The following is a 25027-nucleotide window of genomic DNA, read 5'->3' as shown; positions in this document are numbered from 1 at the left end:
GGGTTTTGTGCTAGGATAAGCTAGCCCTCCTTCTAGAATTTTCTGCACCTTGGGAGACATTGGACACAGGTTCCAGCCTAGAGGGCAGTGGGGGTGGGAGGCTGAGACTTAATTTGGTGAGGTGTGAGGAATACAACTGCCAACCTTCCTGCTTGGAAGCCATTTCCATTTTATCATCAGGTCACCTGAAGATTTTGGTTGAAAAGGTGTCGCTTTTGGATAACATGTTTATAGAGAAATACCTCCCTTCTCTATTTCCTGCCAGCCTAGTTTCTGTCTTTTGCCCTGTTCCTCCTTTTAAAGTGGGAAAATTCCGATCCTCCCTGGCGGGGCTGATGACTTCAGTGGCCCCAGGAAGTGTGACATATGCTCTGATTAGCAGTAACGGAAGATGTGCTCTGGGATGGATGCATGTCACGGCTTTTCTTCCTCTTCTTGTTTTCTATTTTTGCCTCACTGTGGGCTATGAGCAGGCTATGTGTTTATCTTCTATTCTCTTGCCTTTGAGCTCTTATATACCTGATACCAGCAAAGAAGCCTGGAAAATTGTGGGGCGATGTAACTATGCTCAGTTATCCCTGGTTTGACTTGGGTATTAATTTGGCTCATCTGCCCTGTCTCATTTAATGAACTGAATCAAGAATTTACAAATTCTTAGCTCCCTAGATGCTTTTATCCCAGGAATGCCTGCTCTAAACCAATAAATATTGGTGACCTAAACCAGGTCACCTAACATAGTAATATCCCAGGTCATTTTGTAATATAAATGACTAGTGTGAGCATAGAAGATGTCTCACCTGAAATGCCTGGGACCTGGATTAGTAATTTTTCCAGGGTTTGCTTATCTTTACTTCGGAAGGACACGAGGATAGAAAAAGCACATAATTCATATTTGCATGATTGCCCTTCATTGCTTTGAGGGTTCTGCTGAAACTTACAGAGAAGTGAGATGCAACTAATTGTTTCTGAGGGTGAGCTTCTGTCACTGCTTAGGATGAGCTTGTGATCTGGTGGGCAGGCTGCTGTGACCCACCTGCCAATCATTCAGAGTACCATGGATGTATTGTCACTGTACTGGCATCTCATGCCGTGTGCGCTACCAGATTGTTCTTTAAAATACTACAGTGGTATTATTTTTAAAAATAGATGGTAAAAGGAATTCTTTGAATATCGTTTGGATGAATCCAATGTTCAGATGCCTAGGTAAGTTGATTGCTTATATTTTACTCTTCACTAATGACTCTGGCTCAGTGTGCTGTGAGACTTTAGCTTCAAGTGTTTCAGAAGGAATGAAGTGTTTCACAGTGGTGTTTCTGTTTTGAGAGCAAATAACCTCTCATCAGAAAGAGATTATTTTCATGGGAGATTAAAATAAGCTGCTTAGTGGAAAATCTCTGTAGTTCAGAATCAATGGATATGTAGGGACAAGTGGAATTATAGGAAAAAGAGTAGGAGGAAGGATGGCTTATGCCTCCAATATCATTTTCTTATCTGGTATTAGACTTGCAAATTTGGGGATTAGAGGTCTCTGTGTATGCCAGGATGGCTTGGGTTTGCTTTGGGAGTGTCCTGTTGGTCCAGTAATGTGGTGCTATTATCCCTGATTTTTGTGCTGAACAAGCTTTCTTAACAAACCCAAGACTCAAGGTCTGGCATTGTAGCAAAAATGAGTAGTGACACTCTATTCCCTGGCTCTGCTGCTTACTAGGTGCCCAATATTAGGCAATTTATGTAGGCTCTTTGAATTTCAGTTTCCTTCTCTGTAAGAGGTGGGATTAGACTTCATCTAAGACACTTTCCACGGCTGATAACCTAGAGTCCCCTAGACCAGAGAGTCTCAGACATTTTTGAAGCCTCACCTTCTTGCCCTATTTCATACCTGCTTTGACTCCCGGGAAGTTTAGGGCTAAAACAGTGTTTAAGGACAGTATTATCCCTACACTAGGCTTCTGGTATGATTATGTCCTTGGTTACAGTCTCTACAACTTGCGATTATTCATTTTGATATCCCTCTTGTACACATGAGGTTTTCCTAAGACACTTCAAAATAAAAGCAAAAAATAAAAATTTCATACACCCCACTATACAAGCTGCTCCAGTACTATGAGAAATAAATACATGAAACTTGTTTCTTTGACTTTCTCTGTTAAAAAAAATTCCACTGGGAAATGTAATGGAAAATTGATAATGGGAATGAGCTAATGGTAGGGACAGTGATTGTGGGGTTACTGATTGTGGGGCTATCGAAAGCTACAGGGAGATAAATTTCAGGCATCTTTTTAACAATTAGAGCATGCAAAGATGGGATGGGTAGCCTTTGGAGGTGATGAGTTCCACATCACTGGGAGTGTGCAAGCAGAGACTGCATGTGTGGCGTAAAAGGAATTGAGCTTTGGAACCATGATTGGACCATGTGACCTTCTCAACCTTTTTTTTTTTTTTTTTTGCGGTACGCGGGCCTCTCACTGCTGCGGCCTCTCCCGTTGCGGAGCACAGGCTCCGGACGCGCAGGCTCAGCGGCCATGGCTCACAGGACCAGCCGCTCCGCGGCATGTGGGATATTCCCGGACCGGGGCACGAACCCATGTCCCCTGCATCGGCAGGCGGACTCTCAACCACTGTGCCACCAGGGAAGTCCCTTTCACAACCTTTTGATCATAAAATTCCCTTACCTGAAGCTTCTCTTTTTTCCGCTCGGAAAACATTTCTATTCTAAATTCAGTCTTCCTCCTTCACCAGATCTCCCTGGGGTTTCTAACTCCCAACTGAAGAAATATTGGTCACGTTTCTACTATGACCCCAGCAGACAATAGCAGGAAAAAAGACTTCAATTCATAATCTATGTAACCCTTGAAAATAGTAATGTGCCCAGAATATTTGTATTTTTTTTTCTCAATTTTAAGACAGTTTGTGAGAAAACATGATGAAATAAAATTTATATTTTAAGGCAGGATAAGAAAAAATTAAACATAAAATTCTCTCTTTGTGTTTGTTTGGACCTCCTCCCTCCCTCCCTAATGTGCAGGGTGCATCCGCATTACACATTAACCAGAGCTCCTCAAAGATGGGAGTGCCTGCTCAACCATAAACATCAATCTTTTTTCTTTCTTCTGACACTAGCAGTGTAACTTCTTAAAAGAATGGTGTTCTTTCCCAGCCCTGTAGGGGGTCACGGTGACTTGCTGCTCGCTTTGTATGTGCCTACCTGGGCCATTTATCCTTGGTGAACTTTATGTAAAGTATCAGTATGTCATGTTGATGTATGATCCTTTGTTTCAGAAATGTATCTGACTGTGCCTTCAACTTCTAACAGGCAGAACAGTTCTCAGAGTTTTCTCTGAGAATCTGCTTCCTGGGATATAATCCTCAGTATGGCTCAGATAAAATTCCCTTTTTGTCTTCTTAAGTTGATAATTAATTGAATTTTTGTCAACAAATATTACTATTTAATAAGATATTCATTGAGACCATTTAAAATTTAGGATAAATTTTATTTATTTTTATTTTTTGTGGTACGCGGGCCTCTCACTGTTGTGGCCTCTCCCGTTGTGGGGCACAGGCTCCGGACGCGCAGGCTCAGCGGCCATGGCTCATGGGCCTAGCCGCTCCGCGGCATGTGGGATCTTCCCAGACCGGGGCACGAACCCGTGTCCCCTGCATCGACAGGCGGACTCTCAACCACTGCGGCACCAGGGAAGCCCTAGGCTAAATTTTAGACCATTTAAAATTTAAAATAAGGCTTAAAGATCAAAAGCTTTAGAAAGTAGAGCTGGTGATGGAGGTAATTATTCCAGAAACTTGGATTGAATGTGGTTACAGGCAGTTAATTACACTTTCTCTTGCTGCTGTGTTATCTAAATAAGTATCAATACTTATCAAACTTTAATGTGGGCAGGAGGACCTGGGATTCTTGTCAATATGCAGATTCTGCCTCCATAGGTCTGGTTAGGACCCAAGATTCTGCATTTCTAACAAGCATCCAGGTGATGCTGATGCTGCTGGTCAGGGGTCCACTGAAAACTGAGCTAAGGTCTAAGCCACCCTTCCTTTGTCACGTCAATTGTCATATATCTCTGTTATGCCTGGACCATTTTCTCAAATCTCTACTTCTTCTGGAAATGAAGGCACCATCACATAAGGGTGACTCCTGGACCAGTGTTTAGGTATAAAATTAGACCAGCGTTTGATGCTTAGGCCAGTAGACTTCAGGGTAGGGCTCCTGAGTTTTCTTCCTGGTCCCCAACACATAGATTCAACGTGTTAGCTCTGACAGCTTTAAACCTCTCAGTTTTCCAGATGTAAGTGGTCCTGACATTGGAGTGGGGGTATACTTCCATCACGATCCTCACTGCTTCTTCATTTAATAGGACCATTGATCATAATTACTATGCCACTAAAAAATGTTTTGGAGGTTTTATTTTATTTCCCATCCCCTCTCTCCAAATTTGTCAGCCACCTTAAAATTGAGCAAACGTTTTAATTAAGAGTCTTCAGTGTGTTGGAGCAGCCAGTTTATTTTCCAAGATCTTCATCTATAAAGTGATGGGGTTGGACCAGATGATTTGGAAGGTTTCTTCCAGCCCCCCAGCACTGTAATATATCATTATAAGTTTTCTAAATAGATGGCAAATTACCCAGAACCTTTTAAGTGGTTCAGTTTAGTTCCAAAATGTCTGCAGGGATATATACCCAGTGCATAGAAGACTGTACTATTGTTCTGAATTTTTTGGACTTGTTAGGTGATTATTTTAAAATAAGGAAGTGAGAAAAACCCAGGTACAGCACAGAAATTATTTCCTCTTTTTACTGGTGCTCTATTCTTTGCTGCAAATCTCACTGGAATATAAAAATAGATTCTGTTGGTCTGTGCGGGTGAGGACTTGGTGGGTAACGTTGAGTTTTATTTCAAAAGTTCTCATAATTTTGTGTGTCCACGCATGCGTGTGTATGTTTGTTGTGTTGAGGGTGAAGGGAAGCAGTGAACCCGATTCTTCTAGTATTTTTCAGGGTTACATTGGAGATCTTGTCTGCTTCTTTATATGTGTTTTCTCTTTATGCACCCCCCAATCCTTCCTCATGCCCTTTGTGCTTCAGAAGTGTTGATGGTACCCACAATTATAATGTATTTTGCCTTTTGTTTACATGGGGAAAATTTAGAGGTCTTCCTTTCTTGATATTAATGTTCTAATCTGAATGTTAAACTGGAGTTTAAAAGGAAAACAGTTGGGATACAGGTGCTTTTAGCTAGTCTAACAGATTCCAAAATCTTCACCCAGTTTTAAAAAGGAACATTTTTTTCTGAAATAAAGTACTGTTGACCCTTGAACCACGTGTGGGTTAGGGGCGCCGACTCCCCTGCCCCCACCTGTGCAGGCAAAAATCTTCGAGTCATCCCTCGGTGTTGGCAGGGGATTGGTGCCAGGACCCAAGTAGGACACCAAAATCTACAGATGCTCAAGTCCCACACAGGCCCTCGGTATCCGCGGTTCTGCATTCGCAGATTCAGCCAACTGCGGATCATGTAGTTGATCATTTTTACTGAAAAAAATCTGTGTATGACTTGTCAGCGCAGTTAAACCCATGTTGTTCAAAGGTCAACTGTAATACATGTTTTATCATAATGTTAAAAAAAAGGAAAATGGAAAAATGCCTGTAGGCTTTTTCTAATTTAAAAAAAATAATGTTGCAGTAAACCTTCGCACAGCTTTGTGCCTAAATCTTTGTGAATCTCTGTTGATTTCCTCCCAGCCAATCTCTGCAGAGCTCCCAGAGATGGTGTTGCACACCTGCTCTGTGCATCTCCCCACCCTCCCCATGTAACCTGAATTCATGACCCCTTACTGTGGGTTTTTTGTTGTTGCAGTTTATTTAATTATTTTGCTTTCCCTTTATGCCTAAGTCAGTTATTTACATTTTCTCTTGCAAAGATACTCATATGGGGAACTGCCCTGCACCCCTCCTTCCCCTAATGGAAAGAGCTAATACTAAGGTGACTGCTCTGACAGTTACCCTGTGTCATGCACTGGGCACTTCATGGGTGTTTATTCCCCTCACAACCCTGAGTGGGTAGATTGTTTTACCCCCACTTCACAGATGAGAAAACTGAGGTTCAGAAAGGTTAAATGACTTGCATGAGGACTGGGAATAGCTCACATTGGAACGTAGGGCCTTCAGACTCCTTCTCTGCTTTGCCTTGCTTATATCTAAGCCTCTTCCCCACACCCTCTTCTTACACGTGGGGACAAGAAGCATGAAGAAAGCCTGTGAAAGAGAAAGGATTAAGGACAATGAAGCTTCCTTGAGTTCTCTAGACCACAGGTTCCCAAGTCAGACTGGGCATTGGCACTGCCCCTGCACTTTGTTTAAAATGCAGGTGCCTCAGCCCCACCCTAGACGTACTGAGCCAGAATTTCAGCGGTTGGTTTGGGGAATATGAATTTCAAAAAGCCTCCAATGTGGCTTATGCTCTGCAGCCATGTCCTGGAAGCTCTGCTCCATGCCTGCTGCCCTGTCCCTTGGTTTTCTGGTTAGAGGAGCTGGCAGCAACTCAGGCCTTGTGGGCTGTCACAGCGCAGGTCACGGGGCAGTGTTCCCAGGGGCTCAGGGCTTGGCCATGTCACAGCTCACTTCCACGTCACAGGCAGCAGCTCTTAGAGAGGGGAAGAGTGACAGACCTTCCCAGCAAAGGGGAAGTCACCATGCCCTCCTTGCTCTCTTTGGTGTGGCGGCCTCGGCGGTGGTAAGTCATTGATGGCTTCTGGGCTTCTGTGGTGTCTTGCAGAGACTGAGGGGAGAATCTGAACTTGGGCCTCTTGAAATTGACTATTTTTGTTCTGCTGTCCTCCTGCCTTGTGGCCTTGGGTTGTTGGGTCTGCTCTCTCTCCGCTGTGGGTTAGTCCACGCGTAAGGCTCCTCCTTAAATGCCCCTTGCAGAAGAATACTTTCTTCGTACAATCTTCCTTTTGAAATAATCTTTGATTTGGAGAAGAAGATGCCCAGCTGGGATGGTAAAATCTGTCCCAGTGTCACTAAAAGCTACAGCATGTCCAAGGGTCCTTTGGATATCCCTTGCCAGGTACCCTGACCGCCTTGTAGAACAAGATACTTTCTCCTAGCTACACCTGAAACACTTAACGAGGACTAATGCCCATGATAGATATGTGCACACAGAACTTTTCCCCTGAGGCCTCCGAGTCCCCTAGGATTATGAATCTCCCACAAAGCTGTGAACCTCGTCAGCCACCCAGAGGCAGCCTTCTGCTCCCAGTTGTTAGACTTTCTGTGGTCCCTCAAGGAAAATATCTGCAAGTCACCTTGTCAACTGTGGTTGGTGAGATGCAGTGAAAAGGGAGTGATGAATGCTGAAGTTTCCACTAGTGTGAGAATCTCAAGTTTGCACCTGTTTTTGTCTAAACTTTCTAACACAGCTGGAATGGAAATATCAGATATAGGAATTTTATCGGTTAGTTTCTTACCCCGCTGTTTCTGTAGTTTCTGCATCTCACTTCTGGGACTATGCTAGAGGAGGATACTAGAACTTTGGAGCAACCTGACATCTGTTTTACCCCTTCAAAGCCCTTTTGCAAACACTATCTCATTTGGTCCATGCTGTTTTCCTATAAGGCAGACATTATTATTATCATCACCATTTTAAAGATGAAGAAGACAAGGCCTGGCAGGTTCACACAGCTGCTTTTCCATTAGAGCTGGGACTGGGGGAAGGGCCTCTTGCCTTGTTGTTCAAGACCTGCTACTGCCTTATCTAGATATCACAGTGAGCCTTCCATTCTCAAGGCCCTGTGCTGGGTGCTGGAATAGAGCAGGGAAGACAGATCTAGTCACTGCTATAATAGCATCTATGTTCTAGACCAGCACTTCCAAAAAATGTATAATGTGAGCCACATGTGAAATTTAAAGTTTTCTAGTAGCTGCAGTAAAAAAAATAAAATAAAATGAAACAGGTGAATTAATAATCTGGTTTACTTAACCCAATATATGTAAAATTTTAACATATAATCAATGTAAAATTATTAATGAAATATTTTATATCCTTTTCCTCATACTAAGTCTTTGAAATCTAGTGTGTATTTTACACATAGAGCGTACATTTTAAATGTTCAATAGCCACGTGTGGCCAGTGGCTACAACATTGGACAGTATAGATCAAGAAGGATGCTTACTTCTCAGAGAATTGGGACCATATCTGTTAAAAGTTTAATACATTAAATGTCATATGTGTTTTTTAAAATGCCTGTCCTGGTTTTTTATTCATTTATTCACTTAGTCATTCAGAAAGTATTGAATGAGTATCTGCCAGGTGCTGGTCTGTAGGGAATACCTCTTCATCTTTTTCTTTCCTTTCCTCTCTGATCTCCTCTTTCTTGCTTTTATTCCTCATTCCTCCCCTTTCTTTGTCTCTTTCTATATTTTGTTAGCTGTTTAGCTATGTTCCCAGGCTCCAGAAATACAGTGCCAGGTAAGACAAAATTACCTTTGATTAACAACAGGGTTTCTGTCCTTGGAATAACCAGTTTATCATCTGAACTAGTGAGACTGAGCTCCTGGCAACCTATGTGAAGGCAGAATCAAACCAGGGTGCTTCTATCTATCTACCTACCTATCGATCTAAAATTTAAAAGTATGTATATAGCAGCATTTATATATATTTATTTATATTTATGCTGGTGTATATATATATTTTTTATACTGGTTTATGAATTCTTTTCCTGGAAGGATACACAAGAAATTGTTGATAGTGGTTGCCTTTGGGTGGATGGTGGACATTTTGAACTTTTTGTTTTAGACATTTCTCCAGTGTTTTAATTTTTCTACGATGTTAATTTTTGTTCTCAGGGGTTTTAGAAGAGAAAACTGATGGGGTCATGGGGATTTTATGGATCTAGAGGAAGGAGTTGGGCTTACACCAGCTAATCCAAGTAGTTTGAGCTTCGGGTTAAGTTCCACAAGGAACAAGGAGTTGTACAAACTCCTTGGCCTTTTTCTCAGCTTCATTAGATTGATTTTCTGGGTAAGGGGAAGTGACGTTGGTTTGTGTTATTGCTGTAATGTCTGTACCATCACTCACTCTGTGTGGGCTATGCTTGAAAAGAGGGAACAGCTACTTATCCTTGAGTCATATTCTTACTCTTGTCAAATGGAATTTGACTCTTGTGGAATTTAGATTGATGACTTCTTAGGTTACTACAGTCTTTATTACAAGAAGTAAGAGAATGTGGGTGTATTTCACAGACTCTGACACTAACAGGCTGTGCCACCTTGGACAAGTCACCTGGCCACCCTGGACCTATTCTTATCTTCATTAAAATGCTGGGAGGAGCACAAGTTGACATCTCAGACCTTTGCAGCCATGAAATTCCATGATTCCAACCATGTGTGATTTTAAATATCTTACGTTTCATTGCTGGTTCTCAATCTGATATTTTTCAAAATCCCATCAAGGTAATGGGACTTTTTCAGCTAAAAAGTTATCCTTTGCAAGAGAATTTTAAACAGAACCTGAAATGACATAATAATAGCTTTCTGTTTATGGACATTAGCCCAAGTTCAGTCTTAGGAGGACATAACAATATGCCATTATCTGTGTGGGAATGAAAGAACGCATGTATTTAACATTTTATACATATATATATATATATATATAGTTTATTATGGTGTACATGTAGATATATGAATGTGGGCTCATAGGAAGATAATGGGGACAATGGAAATGGGAGCAAATATGCATGACAGAATGGGTCTGTTAATTTCCCTGTTTTTGCAGGATGTTTTGACAGCTTTTCAGTTTAGTTTCCACCGCCATTCACATGACTGAGAGTGTGTCTGAGATGGCTGAAGAAATAGGATGATTTATGCTGTAAATGACTCTTTATCTGCTCACTGGAGAAGTTATTGAAACCATGGTAGCCTTGTCATATAGACTGCTGGGCAGAAAACTTCCTCATTTAGCCAGTTTGGTAAAATGTAGATGTAAGCAGTGGTAAGTTGGTTTTCCACGACACAGAAAAACGAACAAAATCAATAATTGATAAACTTGCCTTTCCTGTAGGGGAAAAAGCATTTGGAGACTACTTTATTTTCACTGTGTTTACGTTTTTAAAGAAAATGCTGGTTTCCACTGACAAGTGTTTTGTGCCCAGTACATGGTGGATGGATGGATGACTGGATGGGTGTGTGCAACCATGGATTGTTGTCCACTTTCCTTACTCTTGAGCCCATTTTGAATGTCCTAGTTGGAGAAAAAGATATCCTTCCCATGAGTATCCTTAGGGAGCCTGTGCTGCTGGTGCCTTTTGGATCATCAGCTGTTACCATGGAGCAGGTTTGTCTTGTGGTCATGTAGTCAGGATGTGTCTAAACAGAAACTGACTGATTGAGAGCAACACAGGGTCTATCGAGTGCACCGTCTTTGCTCTGTTCATACTTAAAAATGTACCAGATATGACAACCCATCCCAGAAAAGAACCAGGTATGCCATTACAGAGGCTAGTTAATAATTTGAATGGTTAACTCCATGGGGTGCATGTGGATCATTAGTAGCAGAAATTAAATTTGATGTGTCCTTTTGAAGGAGAGCATTAAAGTGAAGAAATCTGAAATGATCAGAGGAGACCTCTAGAATTGGCTTAGTCATTTTGGAAATTCCTTGGTAGGTTTTTTTTCTGGGTTTGTATCTTCTGCATATGTGTATCTTCCTTATCACTCTTACAAGGTTAGACCCATACTAGCCTTTAATTTAAAAGAATACTGGTTTAATGTGCGTATTTTATCTGCCAAGTCGCCAGTTTCACAACAGATTGTTGGCTCACTCTCTAACACCTGATAATACAGGAAATAGAGGGGAGGCTGATGATGAAATGAAAATGCTCTACTTTTAAATTGGACGAAAATAAGTTTTCTTTTCCGTATACAGCTAATGTTTGAGGCTGTAGCTATTGTTAAGGCTTGCAGTGGGATAGACATTCATCAAAACTAGCAGATAGGAGAATATTAACGTTAGCTGTTGACTTTTCTTTTTTTTTTTTTTTTTGAGCGTGTAAAATGTGGGAAAACATTTCTGTTGCAGGATATGGCATTTAGCATCCTAAGTGGAGTTGTAACCTGAAAAGAAAACTGGGTTCACCCCTTGGTGGGTATTGAGCTAGAAGACACAACCTAGCCAAAGATCGAGAGAAGGACTGATTATTACTTGCAGCAAGTAAGGAGAACTCCGGGCGCTTTCCCGAAGCAGCGTCTTCCTGAACAGCAAAATTGGGGAAGTTTTAAGCTAAGGGTATATGCATATTCATGAAGGGGCTGGAGCAGAGGAGAATTAAGCATAGAATTGGGGCAGAGGTGGACAGAGTCCAAGCTTTAGTTGATTGAAGTCGGGAGGGTCAACTTCATCATTCCATCCGCCACCTGGGTGGGGGCCTTAGTTCCCGTGGAACTCAAAGATATATTATTATGTATATCCCTTGAGGAGGAACTAGGACTCTGCTTTATTACTGCACTATTGTTTGACTGCCTTCTCTCTGTTTCTGCATTTGTTTGTTTCCTTAAGATGTAGATTACTGGGAATTCCCTGGTGGTCCAGTGGTCCCACTTTCACTGCTGCGGCCTCGGGTTCAATCCCTGGTTGCGGAACTAAGATCCTGTAAGCCACACAGCCTGGCCAAAAAAAAAGATCGTCAATTACTGAGACCTGTTCAAGGGCAAGCATTGTGGCCAGGCTTAGATCACAAAATGGCTTAGGCCAAAATGGCTTCTCTTAAATCAAGAAAGTAATTTTTGTTTCTCTTTCCAGGGACCCTCTAACCTATCTGCTTACAGAGCCAACTGTTATTGTTCTGAAACAGGTCCCCCTTTTCATTTTCCAAAACTTTCTGAATATCATCTCCCAAAGCCTCGGTTTCTTGCTAGAGAAGGTCTCCAACTGTGATTATAAAGCATTTTCATGTTAGAAGTTTTTCAGGAAAAATGTAATGCTGAAATAATCATACAGTAATTGGGTAGCCTAAATGCTATTTTTAATAACAATCCCTTCCATGGTCCAGGGTGTTCATTCGATTAAAACTTGCCTATACTCTGGAAACAATCTAGCTTTAGAGTCTCTAATGGGAAAAGAGATACAGGGAGCCACTGAGTCAATCAGATGGAAATATAGAATATTAACATTAGAAAAGGAAACTCTGGGCTCATCTGGCACAGTCTCTAGTTTAAAATGAACAAAGTAGGACTCAGAGGGGTGGAGGAATTGCCCAGTGTTACACAGTTAGTGGCAGAGATGAGACTGTTAATTTATGTTTATATTCAACAAATATTTATTGAGCTTATGGAGTGCCTGCCATGGGGGTGGCACTCTGCAAGGCCCTGGGAAGACCTGATGAAAAAGTCATACTCACGTCCTGCTCTTGCAGAGTTTATGTGTCCTGGAGGTAGACGGCCACTAAACAGCCAGTTGTCCTGTTAATTGCTTAATGCCAGGAGTGTCCAGCATTATGAAGCAGAAGTCAGGGAGTTCCCTATGAATAATAAAGGGGACTTGTGATTTCCTGAGGGCCCCTTTGATAGTTCCTCATTATCATCCATTAAGGAAAGCACGAGTTTCCTGAGCATCCATCTTGGAAAAAAGAAGAAAAGGCATGGCTTGTAGTTATGGCAAGTATTATGCACCTGTTTATGTAATGGTAACGTATTGCCCAAGTTAACCATGGCTTTCAGGCAGGACTGTCATTTTCTCAGAGGAGTGATTAGGATTGTCTAAAATTTTACGTAGTTTTACTTAATTTTAAAATGAACATTTTGATTGTTCCCTTAAGTTTCTATATGGCAGTGATATTGAGGTGTATATATTACTATGTTCCCACAGTTTGGAAGTTTTACATTCTAGTTCACCTAAATGTGAGCTGGTTGGAAGGACAGGCTAAAGATAAGTTGAAAATTAATAAGAATCAATATAAAATTCTGCTCAGGGTTCAAGAAAATAATTGAGCAGTTGTACAAGAACAGGATGAAGGGATATATATTTAAGAGTTGCACTTGTAAGATCTGGTGGTTTTAGTTGAAGACAAGCTAAGCATGGTCAACAGAGCACTGTCACCTCCAAAAACAGTAAATGCCACATGAGGATTTATGAACAGAAGTATTGGTGTCCTAGAAGAGGCTCCTCCTCTACCCTTACAGGTCAGTTTACCTGAGAGGTGTTCTATATGTCAATGGAAAGCACATACAGATAACCATCCATCCATCCATCCATCCATCCATTCATCCATCTATCCACTCATCCATCCATTCAATTATTTTGTTTATTGTCCCCTGAATAGAATGTAAGCCTCAGGAAAGTGGGGATTTTTTTCACTACTGTATTCCCAGTGCCTGGAACAATGCTTCACACATAGTAGGCCCTCCATAAGTTGTTAAATGACTGATTGTAGTGAATGGGGTAATTTCAAACTCTGTCAGATAAACAGTTGAAGGAAATAAATCTGTTATAAGGAAGTTTCACTGGAACCATGGAAACTGTCTACGGAGTTTTGAAGGCCTTTCACATGGAAAAGCAGAGGAGCAGGACTTTTCTGTGTTTCTGAGGTGGACAGGGCAAGGAGCAATGGATGAAAGTTGGAACAATGGCAACAATGCAGGTTTAGGAGGCCCTCGTGATCCAAAGACAACTGATCCTAGGAAAAGGTCAGGTTAAAGTGGATACACTTAAGCAGGGACCAAAATTTCACAGTAAATATTACAAAAAAATTTTTATTGGGACTTTATTTTGAAAAGGAACTCTAAAAGTTAAGAAAATAAATTTATTTGATCATATTAACATAGGTTTTATTATAATTTCAGCTCTATACTAAGTCTTAAGCCACACAGAGACTGAATCAACTCTTGTTGGCTTTTATGGAAGAGGAATTGAGTACAGTTTTCTGACACAGTTTTATGCCAGCACAAAATAACATTCCTTAGTTCGCATTTGACTTTTCACAAAAACAGTTGTATTGAAATAAGATTCACAGCCAGTTTGACTTTTACAGTTTTCAAGGCCGCCTCTCGATCATTATGTAGTCCTATCATTTGCTTTTGATTACTGGGCAGCATCTCTGTGGACTTTATCCTGTCCAGTTGGTCACCTTTCCAATGGACAGTGACTTTACTTGTGATTCAAACAGTTTTCCAATGTCACTTTCGTCAGCTTTATAAAATGATGACTCTTTTGCAAAATCTAGAATTACCCTATATAACCAAATCACATTGCATTTATAGTTTATTGTGGATAAATTCTAAATCTAGGAGAGAATAAGCAATAAATATGTGACATTAAGCAAGCAGAGATGTTTAAGTGGAGACCAATTTTGTAAATGCGCATCTTGTTAGTAAATGCTTTTATGTTATGAAAAATTTAGCTTTCCTATGGTACCATAACTATGGAGAGTTGAGATAGGAGTACTCAGAAAATGACAAGGCTGCCAGAGTTGGAAGCCACTAACATGGGTTCAGCTCCCAACCTTTGTTTCACCAAGCAGAGAACTGAGGGAATGAGTATCTTGGAACATCTGTAACCCATCCCATTTGGTAGACCAGTTGGGAAGCTTTGCCGTTAACTATGGGATCTTGAGTCAAAACAATCTTGACAGGCAGGAACACTGGCTCCAATCCAACATATAACATTTAACAAGGCTAGGTGTTTATTTGTAATTAGGTCTCAAACTTCATCCCCCACCCAAACAAAACAAACTGAGCTATAGAATTATAACATGGCAGAGGGAAAGTCCTGGCTTCCGTGGTTTACATGAAAAAGAGCTGGGGGTTCGAGGTGACCACGTGCCCAATATGACTTAGCAAGGTGGCACAACTGCTCTAAGATGCAGTTTTGAGCTGCCCTTCTAAACAATAGCCATATTGGCAGAAATGATAACCCTTCTTGTTTTACACACAGACTGTAGCTACCCATCTGGAGTAGCTATTGGCAGAAGGTGGAGGAATGGAAAGTTAGGTTGTAGGGGTGGGGAGGCACATAAGCCAGAGCTCTCTCTTTTTGGAGCCTGCTTAGAAAGGTGAGTGTATTACTGTGGACTTTTTTGTTTGTAGGGAGAGAACCCCAGCCTGGGCCAAAGAGAAATTAATTAAACTATGGGAAAGGTAGGAATGTAGTTGGTCCTCAGAGGTAACGTGGAATCAAGGACTTGAACTCCAGGGTTACCTCTCCACCTCTCCTTCTATGTCTGTCCACAAATTGGCATCATTGTCTGGTGAGCCATCTGCAAGAAGGAGTATTACAGCCCATAGGAGCTGCCACTCCTTACTCCTTCCAGTTCTAACTCCAAAGAGGAATTGATACTTGTTCTCTCTGGTCCAAAATTTAAAAATCCCAAGGTAAGATCTAACTAATTGAACTTGGGTCAGGTACCTAACTGTAGGCCAAGGGTGTTGGAGGACTATGACTGGCCCATGTTGATAGCCTGGGGGTGGGATTTCCAAAACTTTGGCAGCTTCCACTCAAGCCACTTGGTGAGAGTGGAGGGATGCAGAATTTTCCCGAAGAGGGTCTGATATTCCGTTCTTGTCAAGCAATGCAAAAGACAGTTGCCGCAATGAGGGATCTGGAAACATGCCTGTGCCTGAGGAAGAGAGGAACGAACCAAGGGGTGTTTAATCATAGAATTGGGGCTAGAGTGAAACTGAGGCTCAGTATTGTCAAATGACTTGCCCAAGGATACGCAGCTGGGTAGAGACAGAAGCCCAGGCCTTGAATTCTGAACTCAGAGTTTCATCCACTACACTTGACTGTCTTCCTAAAGAAGAAAATATCAAGGAGAGGCAAGAAAATTGCCTTCAAACATTTGAAGGACTGGTATGTGGAAATAAGAATGGTGTTATTTGACGATGCTTCAAAGGTCAGTGGTCATCGAAAAGCAGAATTCTACTAGATTTAAGGAAGAATGTCAACACCTGGAATGGCCAAGCAATGGAGCAGGCTGCCTTAGGAGGTGGTGGTCAGAAGCCCCGTCATCAGAAGCCTTCAGACTAAAGACTGCACCCTAGAGCAGTCGTGCTACCTTGCTGATCCCTACTGAGCGTGTGGCCACCTCAAACCCCCAGGTAAAGATGTTTATGCAAACATCTGCCAACGATGCTGAAGAAGGAATCCCTCAAATTCCTTCCAGCCCAGAGACACTGTAGATTAAAAACCTGGACGATGTTGCTTTTCACTCTTTTCCTACAGCTTCCACCGGTTGTACAGCGTTTGCAGTGCTAACTGCCGTGCTGATCATTTTACAATGATTATCTCATTGAAACTTAACCTGCAATATAGATACTATTATTATCAAAGAAACATTAAGTTACTTTCCCAATGGCATGTGGAAACTTCATGTTTGCTCCCAAGCCCCTAGACTTAACCACTACATTCAATGGCTTCTCAAAAAATGTTTGTTTCCAGTTCCATTTTTACAGTGTCTTTCTCAGGTGTTCTCAAAATGTGATCTTCAGAACACCTGTGTGAGAACCATATATTTTTGGTTTTGATGCGGAACCAAATATTTTGAAACTCATATTTTTATAAATATTCATGTTCCCCATATGTTTGAACCCCACATTTTTGGTAAATATCTATGTTCCTGGGCCCTACCTCTTACCTAAGGAACCAGAATGTCTGTGTGGAATGGACTGGGAATGTGCATTGTTTTACAAGTATGCAGTATGATTCTGATGGGCATTAAAGTTTGAGAACCACTGGTCTAGAGCTTTCTAAGGAAAGCTGGAGGGGAGACCGGATCCTGAAAAGCCTCATAATTCTCTGAACAGCTTAAACTTTGCTCTGAAGGCTGTGGGGAGACGTTGAAGGGCTGAAAGTCGAGTCTGACGTGATCAGGGTTGCTTTTCAGTAAGTTCAGTCTGGTGGCTGTGTGGGCAGCGCTGGAGGCTGGAGACTGAGCACGAGCCTCTTGTATCCTTTAGGGGAGAGGTGATAATGGGCCTGAGCTGAAAAGCGGCAGTGGGGACAGGGCCCTGCTTTTTTTCGGCATGTGGGATCTTCCCGGACCGGGGCACAAACCCGTGTCCCCTGCATCGGCAGGCGGACTCTCAACCACTGCGCCACCAGGGAAGCCCAGGGCCCTGTTTTTAAGGCAGCTTTTTCTCCAGTGTCAGTTGGGTATAGAGCTAAATGTATATAGACCCTACTTAAATGAGAAATGGAACCCATGTTACATACAGATTTTCTGATGAAATATTCCAGTCAATTTATATAAGCTCATGTATTCTATTGAGATAACATCAAGTGCTAAGTTCCTCTGACATCTTATTCTTGCCCTTTGATTCTTATCACCAGCCCCCCTTTACTATCAGTGGTGTATGCTCTGGAGAGCTCAGGGGGTGTGTTTGTGCAAGGCCTCATCTCCGGTGTGGGTGGGGAATGATGGTTGCCTGGAAGGAGCAGAGACCCAGTGTTGCCTATTGAATAAACAGGGAAAATGCCATGGCATGTCGGGGGGTGGGGGTGGGGGTGGGGTTATGTGTTCTTAAATCTGCACATCCGAGGGTGGTCAAGGCATTAAAGAGTTCTGGCAAAGCAACTGCTCCGTAGGAGGGTGAATAACCTGAGAGTTACGGGTGCTTTTATGGATATTATGAAATGCCATTATGCTCCTAAGAGGCTGGGGAAAGCCCTAGTTTTTGTCTGATACTATCCTTTACCCCACTGCCCACGTCCGTCTTCTTTAGATTGTGGTATGCATGGTTTCTCCTCTCTCTGGACTCCTTTGGAACTCATTTGCAGGACATCCACAGGTAACACTCATTTATCTAATTGTTTCTTGAATTTCAGTTGGGTTCCCCAGCTAGAGTTTAAATTCCTTAGGAATAGGGCCCATGTATTATTCCATGGGATTCTCCACTGTGCCTAGCACAGTGTGGTCACCCAGAGATCTTAGTAAATGCTGTAAGATTGGTTGGCTGCTTGGCTGAAGTCTTGGAGCACAGATATGATAGTTACTTTGCAGCTAAAGCAGCTTCGACAGAGTGATTAAATTACTCTCTCAGTAGGGTCACAGTCATTATCTGTCACAAATGTGCATTGACTACCTACATCCTGAATTGTTCAGAAAAAAATAAATGCTTTCAGAACACTCATGATCTAAATAAGGAATCAAATGCAGTTTCATATTTGCTTCAGGTGATCCTGCTGCCCTCCCATTAATATGTATTTATCAAACACCCACTCAGTGAATTTAGTGAGGCCTTGGTACTGTAATAGATGCTGTAGAGGCGTTACAGATTCTGTAGAAAACATAGGCTATGCCCTCAAGAATCCTCGTGAGCTAAGCTGGCATGTGGGCATTCCTCTGTTAAAGGCCAGTTTCAGCGTATGGGACTTGCTACCCAACAGGGAGGATGGGAACACATCTCGGCCTTGCCAGTCTCCCCCTGTCCCAGCCTGTGTTGTCAGAACTAGCTCCCTTATTCCCTACTGCCTCATGGGATCAGAACTTGAGCACAGAAAAGTCAGTTAAGAGGGCCCTGGATAGGAAGGAAATCAGTTGGCCAAGGCAGTTAAGTCTAAGACATGGAGTCAGGAGGGCCAGGCTTCTAGTCCTGGCTTTGGTATCCAATTCTGGGTTAAGGGGCAAAATACTCCAAGACTCCATTTCGTTATCTGTAAAATGAGGTGAAAATGCCCACCTCACAGGGCTATCAGCAAATGTAACTGAGAAGATAAATGGAAACACATCGCCCCTCACTTCCCCACAGCCACCTCCTTCCCCTGGGCTCATATCTGCTCTTTGATCAGCATCTGTCTGCTGGGTTTTCTCCCGGCTTTCTATCCTCATGACTACTGGTTTGCTTTTAAGCCCTGATCATTTCTTGTCACAGAAACTGTATCTTTTTACTTTATGGTAATCCTTTTTTTTTTAAGTTTTAGAAGTCTCCAAAATTATAAAGGTAATGCATGTTTGTTATATAAAAAAATTTTAACTATCAGAAATCTGTAGAGGAAAAAATGAAAATATTTGTCTGTTTCCCCAAATCCTCATTCTCTTAGAGGTAACTACCATAAACAGTTTGGTGTGTCTTTCCAGACCATCTTTATGAATTTATAAAATACACACATTTTTTCTCTATAAATAGAATCGTTGTATACATATTATTCTGTAACTTGATTTTTTCAATTAATTGATTTTGCGTGTGTGAATTTGTACACGTGGACTTTTTTTATAAAGTAGATTATTGTGTACATTTTATTGTGCAGTTTGCTTTGCATCTGAGCTCATAGACAGCTGTCTTTTAATTGGTCTTCTTGTTTCCATCTCATACCTGTCCCGCCCATCCTCCACCAACCTGCCAGAATGATTTTTCTAAAACCCAAATGGGGAACCATTGATCAAAGGATAAAGTCCAGACTTCTTGATCTGACAGCTCAAAGCTCTCTGCCATCTGCCCCCTGCTGGATTCTGCAACTTTATTGGAGTATTTCTCAGATTTTGTTGTTGTTGTTAGCAGCAGAAACTTTTGTCCTCTGAACAAAACCTGTGTGTACCCCCAATGTATTAAACAGGTAAACATGGAGCTCTTGGGGTTAATGTGTACATAGGTGGGGCCTCTAGACCCCAGCTGCTCAGGCACCCTTCCCTGTACCCTAAGCCCCATTCTCTATCCTGCTTTATATTCTCTCTCAGGGCGTTTTGGTCCTCTGTGAGATCAGCCTCAAAAGATCAGAGGTGTAGACAAACCTTCCCAACTTCTCTTTTTTCATCATAGGCCTGCAACTCAATTCTTCAAAAACAAACTTGGAAGCTTCTTGTTAACCTTCTTACCTGGAGGAAATGAATTTCATGTTTATTAACTTTTTGGTGACGTATCCTGAATGATTCCTCTTGGATTCTAAGATGTCCTCCCTTAGACATGGAGATTTAGAGAGCCAGTTTTGGAGACTCATTCTTGTCGCTTTTCTGTCCTTTTTCATGGTGAACATATTAGGCCTTCTCCTATTGTTGACCTTTTCTCTTTGCTCTGGAGTTACTATTATGTTTGGATCTTTATGATCCAAAGACTGTGAGGTCCTTTATGATTGAAGCAAGAAGACCAATTAGAGGACAGCTGTCCATGAGCTAAGATAGAAAGAAAGCTGCAAAACAAAATGAATCCAGCTGGATGGTCCCAGTATCTAGCTCACAGCCTGGCACGTAGTAAATGCTCAATAAACTTTCCATCCCCAGAAAGCATGTCAGGTATGACAGACAGTTCCCTCTGCAACAAGGGTGAGGAAGAGATACAGTTATTCCCATTGCTGGGTGTGTGAGGCCCATAGTTTGCTGTCAATATAGCTTTGGAAGTGGTCCCTGGGGCTGCAGGCAGGTACGGATGGTCAGCATCCCTTCTTGCCAAACCACAACCTGGCTGCCTCTGCTCCTCCCATCCGCATAGACCTAAACAGAAAGGGGAGACCTGGGGGTGCTCTCTCTTTGCTTAATTCACACCAGTGATAGCTTTGTGCATCTTGAGTTTGATAACAACTGAATGACCACCCGAAAACCATGCTGGGACCGTTTTAGATTCGACACCAGTCATAAGAAACTCTGAAGAAAAATGAAGACATAAATAACTCACAAGCTGAATTTTGTGGCTTTTGTGGATCTATTTATTTATATTTTTCAAAAGCAGTAAGTCTACAGCCTTAAGATCCTCAAAATGACATTCTTTGCTTCCTTTGACCACAAAAGCCACACGTCTGCTTCGTTACCAGGAGACTGCGTTGGTAGAGATTGCAATATTCCTACTTATCTTTAAAAAAAGCAAAAACAAACAAAAGCCAGGAACTCCTGTGTTGGTTGCAATGCATATGTTGGTTAGGCTCTTCAACTGTTAGAAAAGGATTTGAACTTTATCCTCAGCCTGTCTGGTTAATTGGCAACATGGCATATCTGTCAGAGGGTGTCATCTCAGATGTTCTGGTCTCTGATTCCTGTGCTCATATTTAGGCTTTCCATTTTTTAACCCTTCTTGGTACATTTTTTTCTAATATGGAATGTGTTCGGTTGGCTCTTATCTTTTCCAGCTATTTGGCAGGTACCCATTCTGTCTTAAATTCTGCCAATTGTGCCTCAACTTTTTTCTTAAGATTGCTGACACAGGTTCATTGGTCTTTGAATGCATTGGGTTCTTCTTTTTGATTATTTCCCTACTCTTTCCTAGGTAGCTCAGTGGCATGTATCTCCTCATTCCTCCTCCAGCACGGCCCAGGCCCCCCTCCCGTGGTCTTATACAGTGGGGCATATTGTACAGTGCCGCCTGCCTGCTCATAGATCAGACTTAATAAATCAAGCCATCTTTTCTCACTGATCTGGTATTGGCCTCGGCATTGGTCTCACTCAGTGGTCTAGACATCCATCCCCATCCACTGGAGCAGGCCCTTGATGTGAATGAAACCAGCATCCCATTCCTGGTCTTGCACTTTTCCCACATATCTCACTTAATATGTAATATTTCTCACTTTTAGGCATATAAGGTATTTTGACCATTATTTGGAAATACCCCCACCTCCTGCTCATGTTGCCTAACCAGCTATGCCAATGCTCTTGAATGGAAGAGAATGACTGAGAACCTTCATGAGCTGTCTTGCTTTCCGCAATGCCAGACTGTTAGAAGTGTTTGGGGGAGGCTTCTTTATCATTTAGGGTAGGATTCAGCCACATCTCCTGCGTGGCAGAGCTGCACCGGGAGCAAGTCGCAACGTTTTCAGAAATCTCAAAATGAATGTCCTCTGGTGAGGTCTACTAGGTCTTAGTAGTAAAAGCGAGCCATTGGACTCGTTTCTGCTGTCCAGACTGAGGTCATGGGCACAGCCATGGGATGGGCATCACCTCCTGTATACAGATACAACATTTAGTATTCATTCAGAGAAAATACTTTAAGATTTCTGTGACATTTTGGTGTAAAACATCTGCCATATGATGGAATTAGAAGAGTAAAGCTCTTGAAGTCTTGGATGCAGTCTCACTCATCTTTGTGAGATGTAGCTCTCAGCATATGTTAGCATCTAGTGCTCGATAAATATTTGATGAACGATTGGAGTATCACATTATAGTTTGGCTTTAAATAAACAAGATCAAATTATTTGGCTTATGAAAAATGACTTAATTTTGTTGTCTCAATTTTCAGTACAACTGAATTGCCAATTTCTGGGACTGTAAGTAGCAAGGGAATGAGATGGAGTAACGAGATAGGTGCACATTAATTTGTTACTGGGTTTAGGGTCATAAGTAGATTTTTTTTCTGGTCTTAGTAAAATTTAGAAAGATCTTTTCTTACCCTTTTCTAAATCTGAAATATATTTCCAACAGCTGCAAATACTCAGGGCTCTTGTGGCATTTTACTCTAGAATAAGAAAAAAAGTAGACCTCTTGGGTGGGGATATTTCATCCTTTTATCTCTAGTTTACTCTCCATTACCTTTGCATATTTCCACATGGCCTTGAGCCACATTCACAATTGAATATCTCCTCTTCAGTCAACAGGTGAATCCTGAAAATTTCAGGAGATTTGCCAATTTCACATTGAATAGTCAAACCGAAATGTTTTATTAAAAAAAAAAATTTTTTTTAAACATGATGTAAATCCATTTGGAAATTAGCAGAATTTTCTGCCCTAGCTCAGGGTCACTGTCTTGGGGCACCTTTCAAGGGATGGTTGTCACAATTATGAGCGAAGCCTTGTTTTGATTTTAACAATTTCCAGTGCAGAGGGCGAATCCTTGAGACTTCAGCAATGTACAGCCACCAACTGAGGGAGAAAGTGTATGGTGCTAAGTGTCTAGAAACCATTTCAAATGCCTGTTTTGAAAACCTCCTTACAATCTGTTTAAATGCAGTTTTTCAAAATAGATTTTTAATGGTTATCTTCTGAATAGCTCAGATTAGCAACTGAAAAGAAAAACAGCTCTTAAAAAAAAGTAGATGATATCAGAGGGGGGACAAGTTGTATTTAATTCTGTGTGATGGTTGCTATGGTGACGGTTGAATGTAAATTTCAGTTTATGTAAAACTCTGCTAAGGTTTTGATGAGAGACCAGAGGCAAGGCTTGGTGTCAGTTGGTAAAGTGGCTAAAAATCATCTATTAATGGGGCAAAAGAAAAAAAAAAGTGGGGAGAGAGGGTCACACAGCTCTCTCGCCACCCAGGTATCATGTCAGCACATACTAACCACATAATGTTGGCCAAGGCAGTACAGATTAGAGCAGGGAACGAAAAATGGTGCTTCTCTTCGCCCTTGACAGTTTCTTCCTTGAGGAAATTGAAGACAAGAGACCTTCCTTGGGGAGGAGGCAGCTCTTGCAAAGATGAACTCCCATGTGCCAGTTTTATTGGTTTGAAATAGGCGTTTGGTTGTGGGAAAGGAGATTCAAGCATCAGATGTCCTTTGCAGACCCTCTAGCCACTCTTCCCCATCTTTTGAGTACTTGCTCAAACCAGCAAGAAGGAAAAACAAACACCTGGCTAGAGGGGTTAATAACATCATGTTACCCTAAAGCTTCAGGCATTAGAATTGTAAATCCACCTGGAGAGTAGGCTTTTGCCTCTTAAATTAAGGGATTTAATCTAAGAAGGAACAGTTAAGGATCAGTTAGTAACTGAGCTAATTACAAACAGGTGTTTGTTTAACTATTGCTACCTACTTAATTCTTTAGTATTTATGTGTAGTTGCTCTAATAGCACACCCCCATATACTTATTTATTATTTATATTTGTGTTTATGTTTTTTAAAGAGGGTATGAGTGAGAAAGCATAGCAATTGCTTTCCATTCATCATGTCTATAAAACATGGGTCTTCAAGTCCCTGGGCAAAATGCCAAGTGGTCACTGCCCACCTGGCTAATTGCAGACCAAAGAAGTGAAGACAGGCATGGCCAATCTATGCTATGGGCACTCAGGGTAATTGTCAGTGTGTCAATTTCACTTGCCGCTACTCATGTCCTAAGTAAAATTGGGAAGTAGCTGAATTTACCTTTTGATAACCTTCTAGCTCTTTTTCCTCCAATCTCCAGACAGCTCACTGCTCGGCAGCCCCCTGATTCAGCACCTTCGTGTCCAAAGTCACGCACTCTGACTGTGGAAACACCCTAGTAGAGTCCTCCTCTTTTTACTCAACTTAGAAATGCCCCAGTTTCTAGAATGGTCTTTCTCTTCAACACTCTCCAACATTTAGTCAAAATCTCTTCTCCAAAGTGACTGATCTCAGCATAATACGAGAAGGTAATTGGATTATTTACGGTCCTCCTTAAAGGATTATCTAGTGGAGTGCCAGACTCTGGTCTTAGATTTCCTTTCCAGAAACCAGACCTGCTGATATCTTGATCTTGGAGATAGCCTCCAGAGCTGTGAGAAAATAGATATCTGTTGTTTAAGCCACCCAGTCTGTGTTATTTTGTTATGGCAGCCCTAGAAAACGAATACAGATTTATAGATACATAACATTTATAGGTGGTTGGGTAGTTATTACACTGAGTGGCAGAAGCATTATTCAAAATTATCTTGATCTGGTTCAGTGGGGTTGATCCTAAGTTCTGCTCTGAGGTCCATAACAGCAACTCAACTAGTGCAGCAAGTTAGATGTCCAGCATGGCAATTGACTTGTAAAGATGAGCTACAGGTTAAGGTTGACTACTTGACTAACAGCTGCTGAAAGCTGTTACAAAATTAAGCTACATTAATAAAAAGATAGCTCCCCAGTCGTGGAATATTATAATTTCACTATATCTACCTAGAATGGTGTTTCATTCTGGGTGACACCTTTTTAGGAGGAAACTGACCAACTAGATTATATCCAGAGAAGGGCAACCAGAGAGTTTGGAAACATGCTGTATGAGCTGTCATGTCGTGGAAAGGGTTGTGGCTGTGTGTGAGTTGTGGGGGAAGGAAGAACTCCATTTGAGGTGGATGTTCCTGGGAGGCAGGAGTGGTGGGTATCACAGTGGAAGTTCCAACATTCCTTCCACCCTGGATGATTAGTGGAGTCAGTGAGTGCCTGGCATCCCCCTG

At 41.7% G+C, this 25027-nt stretch overlaps 1 protein-coding gene across 4 annotated transcripts in view; it reads left to right on the top strand.

Annotated features, from left to right (window-relative positions):
• PIK3AP1 (phosphoinositide-3-kinase adaptor protein 1) overlaps window positions 1–25027 on the top strand; it is a 113520-nt gene that overhangs the window by 7696 nt on the left and 80797 nt on the right. The gene's annotated exons all lie outside the window — the stretch shown is intronic.

This window comes from Neophocaena asiaeorientalis, unplaced genomic scaffold (assembly GCF_003031525.2).
Source record: "Neophocaena asiaeorientalis asiaeorientalis breed wild unplaced genomic scaffold, Neophocaena_asiaeorientalis_V1.1 scaffold240, whole genome shotgun sequence".
NCBI classification, from domain to species: Eukaryota; Metazoa; Chordata; class Mammalia; order Artiodactyla; family Phocoenidae; genus Neophocaena; species Neophocaena asiaeorientalis.
This window is presented reverse-complemented; position numbering and strand designations above follow the sequence as displayed.